Consider the following 10,933-nt stretch of genomic DNA (forward strand, 5'->3'; position numbering starts at 1 on the left):
ATTCCAAGTCCGAGGCCGAACACCTCCACCATGTTCGTGCCGTTCTGACCCGGCTCCTGGACAATAACCTATACTGCAAACCCAAGAAATGCTCACTCCACCCAGCAGAAGTACGGCGTGGGTGATCGTGAACTGCTGGCCATAAAATGGGCACTGGAGGAATGGAGACAGTGGCTTCTAGGCACCACCCAGCCTTTCACTGTCTGGACGGACCACCAGAACCTGACTCACATTAGATCCGCCAAGCAGCTCAATCCTCGCCAGGCCCGCTGGGCAGTGGCGGCTGGCCAGTAGAGGGTGATAGGGCGCTGCCCTCCCAGTTTTTCCGTGTTTTTAATTTTTATTTAAAATAAATAAATAAATAAAATTAACAATAATCACATATTCTAAGTTAATTGTGTGTTTTGTAACAAAAATAAATCACACATATATATATATATATATATATATATATATATATTGGTCTCTGCCGGTCTCTGCCAAGCGGTGGAGGCTGTGTGCTGTTTTTCAATTGCCCAAACAGGACGAGACCAGCTGCCCAATTGCTGACAAGAATATCAAAGGGTAGGAATGGGAATGGATCCAATCAGCGTCGACGTTGTTTCAGAACGTTTAAGAAGCATGATGGGCGATGGAGCTACCGCCAAAGGTTTCGTTGGTGTTCGGTAGAACTCGGTAGAGTCGTTTTTGGTCGTGACGCAGATGTAACATGGACGCCGCCGGTGACTACAACCAGCATGGATACCGGATCTCAGCAGCCACTGAATTCAGTTCAGTCCCTTCTCCAGTATCCGTTCGAGAGGAGAACTATGGTGGAAAAACTTAATGTCAAAGAGCTTGGACCAGATCAGCCCGACGTAAAGATAAGCCAGCAGGAGAAGGAGAGAGGTAAACTGTACACACTAGGCTTCTCCCGAAATTGGTACACCAGGAAGCAGTGGCTAGCTGGATGCAATCACGCTAATGCGTTATTTTGCTTTCCGTGTTTGTTATTCAAAACGGCCGGGACAGATAAGGCATGGATGAGTCAGGAGTTACAGACATGAAACATTTTTCTGAGAAGGTGAAGAAACACGAGTCATCCCGGGCACACATGGACAACAACACGGTGAAGCTAGCCATGCTAGGCAGCAGAGCTAACGTTGCCATGCAGGGAACAACAGCAGCTGGGTGCAGAGGTAAGCTGTACATTACATTTCTGTGAACAAGACAATCAGAATCAGAAATCCTTGGTTGTCCCACAAACCGGGACATTTGTTTAATAACATGTTTAATGTGCAATAACTGTAAAAACTAATTTCAACACACATACTTATTATACATATTTAATCACGTAAATGTGTATTTCATGTAAATTTGTACATACATCAATCTGATTCCATTTTACTTGTTACACTTCTGCTGCAGCAAACAAATTTCCCAGCTTTTGGGACAATTAAACATTTCTGATTCTCAATTAGATGTTTTTACCTCACATGTAAAAACATCTGATTGAGAATAAGAAATGTTTTATTGTCCCAAAAACTGGGAAATATGACATTTGTAAGAGGATACTGATGACATTATTTCCTATAAAAGTGTTTCCTATGTACTTATCTGTTGTTTTTTATTTATCATATGACAGGTTTTTCACACCATCCTGAGCCATGCAAAAGAAGATTCTTGTCACCACACCCATGACCACAGCCGAATCAGAAAGGTGCTTTTCTACTTTAAAGAGGATTAAGACTTTCCTTGAGGAACACCATGACACAGGATGGGCTGAATGCTCTTGCCATGCTCTCCATGGAAAAAAAAGCTTGTCACAAACATTCCTGACTTCAATAAAAAGCTCATCGAGAGCTTTGCCACTCAGAAGGACAGAAGGGCAAAATTTCTGTACAAATGAGGTATCACACACACACAAATGCATCCACTTGATCTTTGTATAAAGACCTTGGCACAACATTCCAGAAATATTTAACAGTGTAAATTTCAGGCATTTTGTCTAAGTGGTGTTTACTACCATTCCTGTAACAGTGACCTGCTCATAATTTTTGGTGTTCACTCAAATGTTGAAATTAAACAAAATGTTTTTGTTACTTGCCTCTTGCATTGCCTATTTACCATTTATGGTAGTGTTATTTTATGTGCAATTTAATGCAGTATTTTTCAACCTTGGTCTGCAAGGCAGCGTGCCAATAGTCAGACACACCTGGATTAATCAGTTTGTCCAATTATGTAAGACAGGAAATAAAAGAGCTGTGCTTAATTCAGGAAATAGTGAAGTTGTGCACAAAGCTCAGAAAGCACAAGTTTGTTTAAAAAAAAATAGCACAGCCCCACCAAAAATATTTTTCACCAGCCGCCACTGCTGCTGGGCCCTCATCTTCGAGCCCTATGAGTTCCATCTCGCCTACCGCCCTGGAACAAAGAACCAGAAGGCTGATGCCCTCTCTCGCCAGTTCACCCACTCCACGCCAACATCCGTGCCGGCACCGATTCTCCCAGAGCACCGTTTCCTGGCCCATCTGAAGTGGCCGTTGAAGGTGGCTATCCAGAACGCTCTCCGGCATGACCCCGCACCACCAGAGACCCCCGCGGGTCTTCTCTATGTCCCTAGGTCCTGTCGCAGCGAGGCACTCTCCCTAGTCCCACTCGTCACGCCTGTCGGGCCACGCGGGTTTCTCTCGAACCCTGAAGTTCCTCCAACGAGCGCTCTGGTGGTCATGCATGGTGAGGGATGTAAAGGAATACACAAGCACCTATGACATCTGCGCCCGCTCCAAGACACCCAGCCAGGCCCCTGTTGGTGTCCTCAGACCTCTTCCGGTGCCCAGCCGTCCTTGGTCTCATGTGGGCCTGGATTTCATCACAGGACTCCCCCCGGTCAACAACCTCAACACAGTCCTCACAGTCACTGACCGGTTTTCAAAGGCTGTCCACTTCATCGCCCTCCCGGGTCTCCCTTCAGCCCGACGCACGGCGGAACTATTTCTGGAGAACATGGTGCGCCTCCACGGCTTCCCTGTTGATGCGGTCTCCGACCGGGGTCCCCAGTTTACGGCCCGTTTCTGGAAAGCCTTTTGCCACCTCATGGGAGCATCGGTCAGCCTATCCTCAGGCTATCACCCGCAGACCAATGGTCAGACTGAGTGGGCTAACCAACAGCTGGGTCGGTACCTCCGGTGCTTTGTTTCGGCCCAACCCTTGCAATGGCCTAAGTACCTCCTCTGGGCAACGCTGTCCCACAATCTCCACACCTCTTCAACCACTCATATGTCCCCTTTCGAGGTCTGCTATGGCTACCAGCCCCCGGTCTTCGCCCACCAGGAGCCCGAAGTTGCTATACCGGCCGCACAATCACTAGTGAGACGCTGCAAGAATGCCTGGATCAAAGCACGGGCTTCCATCACTCGAGCTAATGCCCGTTATGCTCGCCAACATCTCCACACACACCATCCTGGTCCCTCCTATGTCCCTGGAGATAAGGTCTGGGTGTCCACCGCGGACCTCCGCTTCCATGCTGGATCCAAAAAGCTCGCTCCCCGGTTCCTCGGGCCTTACAAAGTACAGAAGGTCATCAACCCAGTCTCGTACCGGCTGCGGTTGCCGGCTACTCTCCGCATTGATCCTACCTTCCACATCTCCCGACTCAAGCCCTATGTGGAGTCCTCCCTGCTTCCGGCTCCGGCGCCTCCGCCTGCCCGCTTCCTCGATGGTGAGCCAATCTACACCGTCCGACGCATCCTGGACTCCCGTCGAAGAGGTCGGGGTGGCAATACCTCGTGGACTGGGCGGACTACGGTCCCGAGGAACGCTCCTAGGAACCGGCCGGCTCCATCCTGGACCCTGCCCTTATCTTGGACTTCTGGGACCGCCGGGGCCGCCCTGGGACTTCAGGAGCCGTCCCTGGATGGGGGGGTCCTGTCAGAACCCAAGTTCCCAGGCCAGCCTCTCCCAGCTAGCCGGCCTCCACTATGGACCACAACTCCCAGCATGCCTCTCGCGGGGATTCCCTCCACGTCGCACCTACGTCACAAACCACGGCTATAAATGGAAGTCGCCTTCCCAGCTCACCACTCAGTCATCGTTTCTTCAGATTCATGATCAGAGTTTCCAACCTACCGATCCATCCCACGAACTATCAGCTCATAGTAAGTTATCTTACTTACTTCTGGAAAGCCCGGCATTTCCGTGTCACTCCGTTGATGCTCGAACGCTCGGGGGTTTCCTAGATTAAATCGTGAGCCGGCGTTTCACCGACGCTCTCACTTCCGCGGCTGTGAAACCACGCTCCCTACAAGCTCAACTCCCGAATCCAGCCGACCAGTCTGACACTATATATCTTAGGCAGCTTGTCTCGATTCTCCAGCCCTTGGAGTTTTACTTCCATCCATTTCTGGAGTATGCTGTCTCTGACTTTTTCAAAGTCTGTGTGTTCTTCATATGTTCTGTTGGTACCCTCTTCAGTCACTCCATCTACTTCTTGCTGTTGGGGTTGGTCTTCTTCATTCCTGATTTTATCTTCCTGTTCTTCATGTCTCCCCTCTTCCACTGTGTTTTCATTTTTTTCTACAGTTTGTCTGACCTTTCTCCTAATAGCTTCCACCTCTGCATCTGTAAGTCTTTTCTATTTGATGATGTCCCTTCTTACATTGGACAGTTTGTTGGGGTCCATGTTGGGTCTTGATGTGGGGTTTGCATTTCTCCATAGAGTAAAGGTTTGTTTAGTGTTGCTCTCTCCTGATGGTTTTAGTTGAGCTGTGATGTACGCTTCCATAACTTGTTTATACTCCTCCCTTGTCCATTTCTATCTTTTACTTTCATTTTCATTTGTGATAAGTTTTACATCATGGGCAGCTGGTTGAAGGATCACTTCGGATAGCTGGTCCACAGATGACTGGGGGTGGGTGGAGTTTGTTCCAGTAGCACACTTTTCGCCATCAGCCTGGTCCCCTGCTGAATGACGCGCTCCTTGTTGACCCGCACAACAAGCGATGTGGTATGGTTTTCTGATTGTTTGACTCATCATAGTGAAATGTTGTCAGAGCCCCATTAGCCGAGACATGACTGGCTTGTCATGCCTACGTTGCCCATCCTGCACCACGTGGAGGTGGGGGTTGAACTTTGCAGGACTTATTATTATTAATATTATTATTATTATTGTTATTATTATTGTTATTATTTTTATTATAAGAGTCTTGAAGATGAGTTAGGCTTTCTAACAGCTTCATTATACGTTTCTTCAGATGCTTTTTAAAGTTCGTTGTTCAACTGCAAAAGTAATAAAAAATTCGGACGTTATCTTTGCTAAACTTGGTTTTCTTCCCTCTTTCCTCTCATTCTGAACATAAAATGAGTTTTGACTATATTTCCATGCCATGCTTTGGAGGGCAGCAGTATACAAAGTAGGAGATATTCATCAGTTAGTTTTTCTCTTTCTGCAGTGAGAAACTAATGTAGATCTGTACTCAGTCACACAATGTGGGGCAAAGGTTCAGTTTGATCTGCAAATCAGGTAGTTCTTACCTTACTGCAACATGTTCGCGCGTGTGTGTGTGTGTGTGTGTGTGTGTGTGTGTGTGTGTGTGTGTGTGTGTGTGTGTGTGTGTGTGTGTGTGTGCGTGCGTGTGCGCGTGTGTGTGTGTCACCCAGCTCAGCCTATCTTAGGGACTGTGTCCTCAGGCAAGACACGTCTCCCTCCTTACCTGCTGGTGGTGGGTGGAGGGAATCTGTGTAGAGCAGCGATGCTCCTGTCAGCGCTGCACGGTAGCTGTGGCTACATCCTAGCTCATCATTGTCAGTGTGTGAATGGATGAAAGACTTTCACATCGTAAAGTCCCATAGGGGGTTGTAGGACTCTACAAGGTGATGTACTTGATTTCAGCTTGTTTTTCTCAAAGTGGCAAATCTGTGACATGACATTCTGGAAGGTACTGAAACTGTTAATAATAGGGCTGCTGAGATGGCTCTACAGGTTAGGGTTAGTGCAAACAGCTTTACAAACATGCTTAGTTTGGATCTTGGAACAATGGTCCAGATTTGAGTGTCAACATACCAACATTTCAAAGAGTATGATCGTCTTTTTATCCTAAACAACAAATAAGAATTAAAGAGTTATCTACAGGTGAGATGTTATTCCACGTAACCCCACTGCAAAATCTGCACACTCATCACTGCAGTCATTCCCACTTAGGGAGCCTAAGCACCCCCCCACCCTACCCCCACCCCAGTTGGCTCGGGTTCCCCTGACCAAAAAAACCATGAATGAACGGAAGTGAACGGGGTTAAAAAAGTTATTCCGATTTGCCTCATGCCCTGAGTCACACATATGTTGCATATTAACCCTCTCAGGCTCAAAATAAGTTTGGATAAAAGGACGAACAACTAAGTCCTTCAAGGGTACTTCTTCTGAGTAAAAAAATGCTCATGAAATACGTATGTGGAGTAACCAGGTAGGTAGGTTTTAACGTTGCTAATCTGCAACGCCTGCCTCCAGAGGGTTAAATTTAAATGATAAATATTTGTGTAGGTTTAGTGTATGTTTATTGAGATCTATTTGCTTTTGAAGTTTTGTAATTAAAATGGCTACAAATCAGACGTCAGAATCTCTTCTCCATCAGCGTTAATACAACTTACCACCTGGCCAGTTTTGAGTGGTTTGCTACACGTTTGATGCTCTTCTTTCATCCTCGAGGAAGGATCTGAAGGTGGCCAAACTCACAGCCATTTTTCTTATTATTATTCTCTTTGATTTGATGATTTCAATTTGTTTAAATGAGCAGTTGGGGTCCTCTACATCTTTTTTACACAACAGCCAAAGTAACTTGTGCGGCCTGTCAAAAAACATCATCCTTCCAGAACAAGGTGGGCGTGACTTAAGCTCCCTCTTAGGATTTGCACAGTCCTGGATGTTAAAATCTGAAAAGAGAAATGTTTCGACCAAAGGTTCTAAGTAAAGATGAAAAAGATGATGCTGCTGCAGATGGTGATGATGATGATGATGGTGATGATGATGATGATGATGGTGATGATGATGATGATGGTGATGATGATGATGGTGATGATGATGATGATGGTGATGATGATGATGATGATGATGATGATGATGATGGTGATGATGATGGTGATGATGATGATGATGATGAGTGTGATGGTGATGATAGTGCTGCTGCTGCTGCTGCTGCTGCTGATGATGATGATGATGATAATGATGATGATGATGATGATGATAATGATGATGATGATGATGATGATGATGATGATGATGATGAGTGTGATGGTGATGATGGTGATGATGATGATGGTGATGATGATGATGATGATGATGATGATGATGATGATGATGATGATGGTGATGATGATGATGATGATGATGATGATGATGGTGATGATGATGATGATGATGGTGATGGTGATGATGATGATGATGATGATGATGATGATGATGATGGTGATGATGATGATGAGTGTGATGGTGATGATGATGGTGATGACGATGATGATGAGTGTGATGGCGATGATAGTGGTGCTGATGATGATGATGATGATGATGATGATGATGATGAGTGTGATGGTGATGATGGTGATGATGATGGTGATGATGATGATAAGTGTGATGGTGATGATGATGATGATGATGATGATGATTGGGCGACGGTGGCACAGGAGTTAAGTGCTCACCCCGAGCACTTAATCGGAAGGTTGCTGGTTCGAGTCCCGCTCAGTCTGTCGCTGTGGTTGTGTCCTTGGGCAAGACACTTAACCCACGTTGCCTGCTGGTGGTGGTCGGAGGGACTGGTGGCGCCAGTGCTCGGCAGCCTCGCCTCTGTCAGTGCGCCCCAGGGCAGCTGTGGCTACATTGTAGCTCATCCCCACCAGTGTGTGAATGTGTGTGTGAATGGGTGAATGACTGGTTGTGTTGTAAAGGGCCTTGGGGGGTTCTAGGACTCTAGAAGGCGCTATATCAAATACAGGCCATTTACCATTTTTACCATGATGATGATGATGATGATGATGATGATGATGATGATGAGTTTGATTGTGATGATGGTGATGATGATGATGATGGTGATGATGATGATGATGATGGTGATGATGATGATGATGATGATGATGGTGATGATGATGATGATGATGATGATGATGAGTGTGATGGTGATGATGATGATGATGATGATGGTGATGATGATGATGATGATGGTGATGATGGTGATGATGATGATGATGATGATGATGATGGTGATTATGATGATGATGGTGATGATGATGATGAGTGTGATGGTGATGATGATGGTGATGACGATGATGATGAGTGTGATGGTGATGATAGTGGTGCTGCTGCTGATGATGATGATGAGTGTGATGTGATGATGGTGATGATGATGATGATGATGATGATGGTGATGATGATGATGATGATGGTGATGATGGTGATAGTGGTGCTGCTGCTGATGATGATGATGAGTGTGATGGTGATGATGGGGATGATGATGATGATGATGATGATTAGTGTGATGGTGATGATGGTGATAATGATGATGATGGTGATGATGATGATGATGATGATGATGATGGTGATGATGGTGATGATGATGATGATGATGATGATGATGATGATGATGATGATGATGATGATGATGATGGTGATGATGATGATGAGTGTGATGGTGATGATAGTGGTGCTGATGATGATGATGATGATGATGATGATGATGATGATGAGTGTGATTGTGATGATAGTGATGATGATGATGGTGATGATGATGATGATGATGATGGTGATGATGATGATGATGATGATGATGATGGTGATGATGATGATGATGATGATGATGATGATGGTGATGATGATGAGTGTGATAGTGATGATGATGGTGATGACGATGATGATGAGTGTGACGGTGATGATAGTGGTGCTGCTGCTGCTGCTGCTGCTGCTGATGATGATGATGAGTGTGATGGTGATGATGGTGGTGAGGATGATAGTGATGATGACGATGATGATGATGATGATGATGATGATGAGTGTGATGGTGATGATGGTGGTGAGGATGATAGTGATGATGATGATGATGATGATGATGATGATGATGATGATGATGAGTGTGATGGTGATGATGGTGGTGAGGATGATAGTGATGATGATGATGATGATGATGATGATGATGATGATGATGATGATGACGATGAGTGTGATGGTGATGTCACTGTGGAGCTGATTCTGATTGGCTGCACCTGGCGGTAAGGCGTTTCCTGTTTCCTGTTTTCAGTGTTGCACTCCGTGAAGCTGTTTGGTGTTTGGGCTCGCTAAAACCGATTTAATTTCTCTGTAGCAGGCTATCTCTGAGTTATTGTAGCACAAAAGCACGCTAAAAACACACATTATCTGTTTTTCCACCTAGCTTTTAGGGAACCATTTGAGTTCGCACGCAGTTTATTTGGTGTTGAACAGTTTGCTCGTCCAGTTAGCTTAGCCTCAGCACGGCTATGGCTACTTCTGTCTCTGCTTCTCCGTCTCCTATCTCTTGCTCTCTGTGTCAGATGTTTAGTTACTCCTCTGCCTCCTTTAGTGATAGAGGTACATGTAATAAATGTAGCATTTTTGTAGCTTTGGAGGCGAGGGTGTCGGATTTGGAGTCCCGGCTCCGCGCTGTTGAAAAACCTGTAAACAGCCGTAGCTACTTAACTAGCGTGGGGCTAACTAGCTCAGAAACACCCGGTAGCGATCCTCCAGCAGAACCCGAGCAGCCGGGACCTCAGGCCGGCTGGGTGACGGTACGCAGGAAGCATTGAACCCAGCCTGTGGGTCACCACCAACCCGTCCACGTTTCTAATAGATTTTCCCCGCTCAGTGACGCACCCACTGACAAGCTGACTCTGATCAGCTCCATAGTCAGAAACGTGGCATTAGAGACTCCAGCAACCATAGTTAAATGTTTACCTGGGGCCAGAGCGGGCAACATTAAATCTTATCTGAAACTGCTGGCTAAGGATAAGCGTAAATACAGTAAGATTGTTATTCACGTTGGCGGTAACGACACCCGGTTACGCCAATCGGAGGTCACTAAAATTAATGTTGCTTCGGTGTGCAAGTTTGCCAAAACAATGTTGGACTCCGTAATTTTCTCTGGCCCCCTGCCCGATCGGACCAGTGATGACATGTTTAGCCGCATGCTGTCCTTCAACCGCTGGCTGTCTAGGTGGTGTCCTGAAAACAACGTGGGCTACATTGATAATTGGAAAACTTTTTGAGGAAAACCTGGTCTGATGCGGAGAGACGGCATCCATCCCTCTTTGGATGGAGCAGCTCTTCTTTCTAGGAACATGGCCAGTTTTATTAGTCCTCCATGACAACCCAGGGTCCAGACCAGGAAGCAGAGTCGTAGTTTAACACACCCCTCTGCAGCTTCTGTACTGTTACCCACCCACTACCCCATAGAGACAGTGTCCTGCCCACGGCCAAAACCACACAGATTAAATATCAGTCTTAATAAAGCAAATCATGGAAATCTCATAAATATTAGAATAAATTCAACTGAGCAGAAAACTAGAAAAATTAAATGTGGGTTGTTGAACATTAGATCCATTTTTTCTAAGACTTTGTTAGTTAATGACTTGATTTGTGGTAATCAGATCTCTTTGCTCTCTCTCACAGAATCCTGGCTGCAGCAAGAGGAGTATGTTAGCTTAAACGAGTCGACTCCTTCAAATTATTTAAATCATCATATTGCTCGAAGTACAGGGCGAGGAGGAGGAGTAGCAACCATTTTTCATTCGGACTTATTAATCAGTCCCTTACCAATTAATAGCTACAGTTCGTTCGAACATCTTATTCTTAGTTTTCCTAATCCAGATTGCAAAACTGTAAAACCACTCTTGTTTGTAGTTTTATATCGTCCACCAGGCCCTTACTCTGAGTTTTTGGATCAGATCTCTGATTTTTCATCTG

The 10,933-nt window shown here is 45.6% G+C and overlaps 1 long non-coding RNA gene across 1 annotated transcript; it reads left to right on the forward strand.

The window, feature by feature from the left end:
* Positions 1–779: 779 nt before the first annotated feature.
* On the forward strand, positions 780–1,858 carry LOC139063623 (uncharacterized). Its single transcript, XR_011516996.1, has 3 exons — positions 780–888; positions 1,012–1,178; positions 1,625–1,858. It is a non-coding gene; the product is annotated as an uncharacterized lncRNA (long non-coding RNA).
* Positions 1,859–10,933: the final 9,075 nt, after the last annotated feature.

Source organism: Nothobranchius furzeri, chromosome 2 (genome assembly GCF_043380555.1).
Source record: "Nothobranchius furzeri strain GRZ-AD chromosome 2, NfurGRZ-RIMD1, whole genome shotgun sequence".
Lineage (NCBI taxonomy): Eukaryota > Metazoa > Chordata > Actinopteri > Cyprinodontiformes > Nothobranchiidae > Nothobranchius > Nothobranchius furzeri.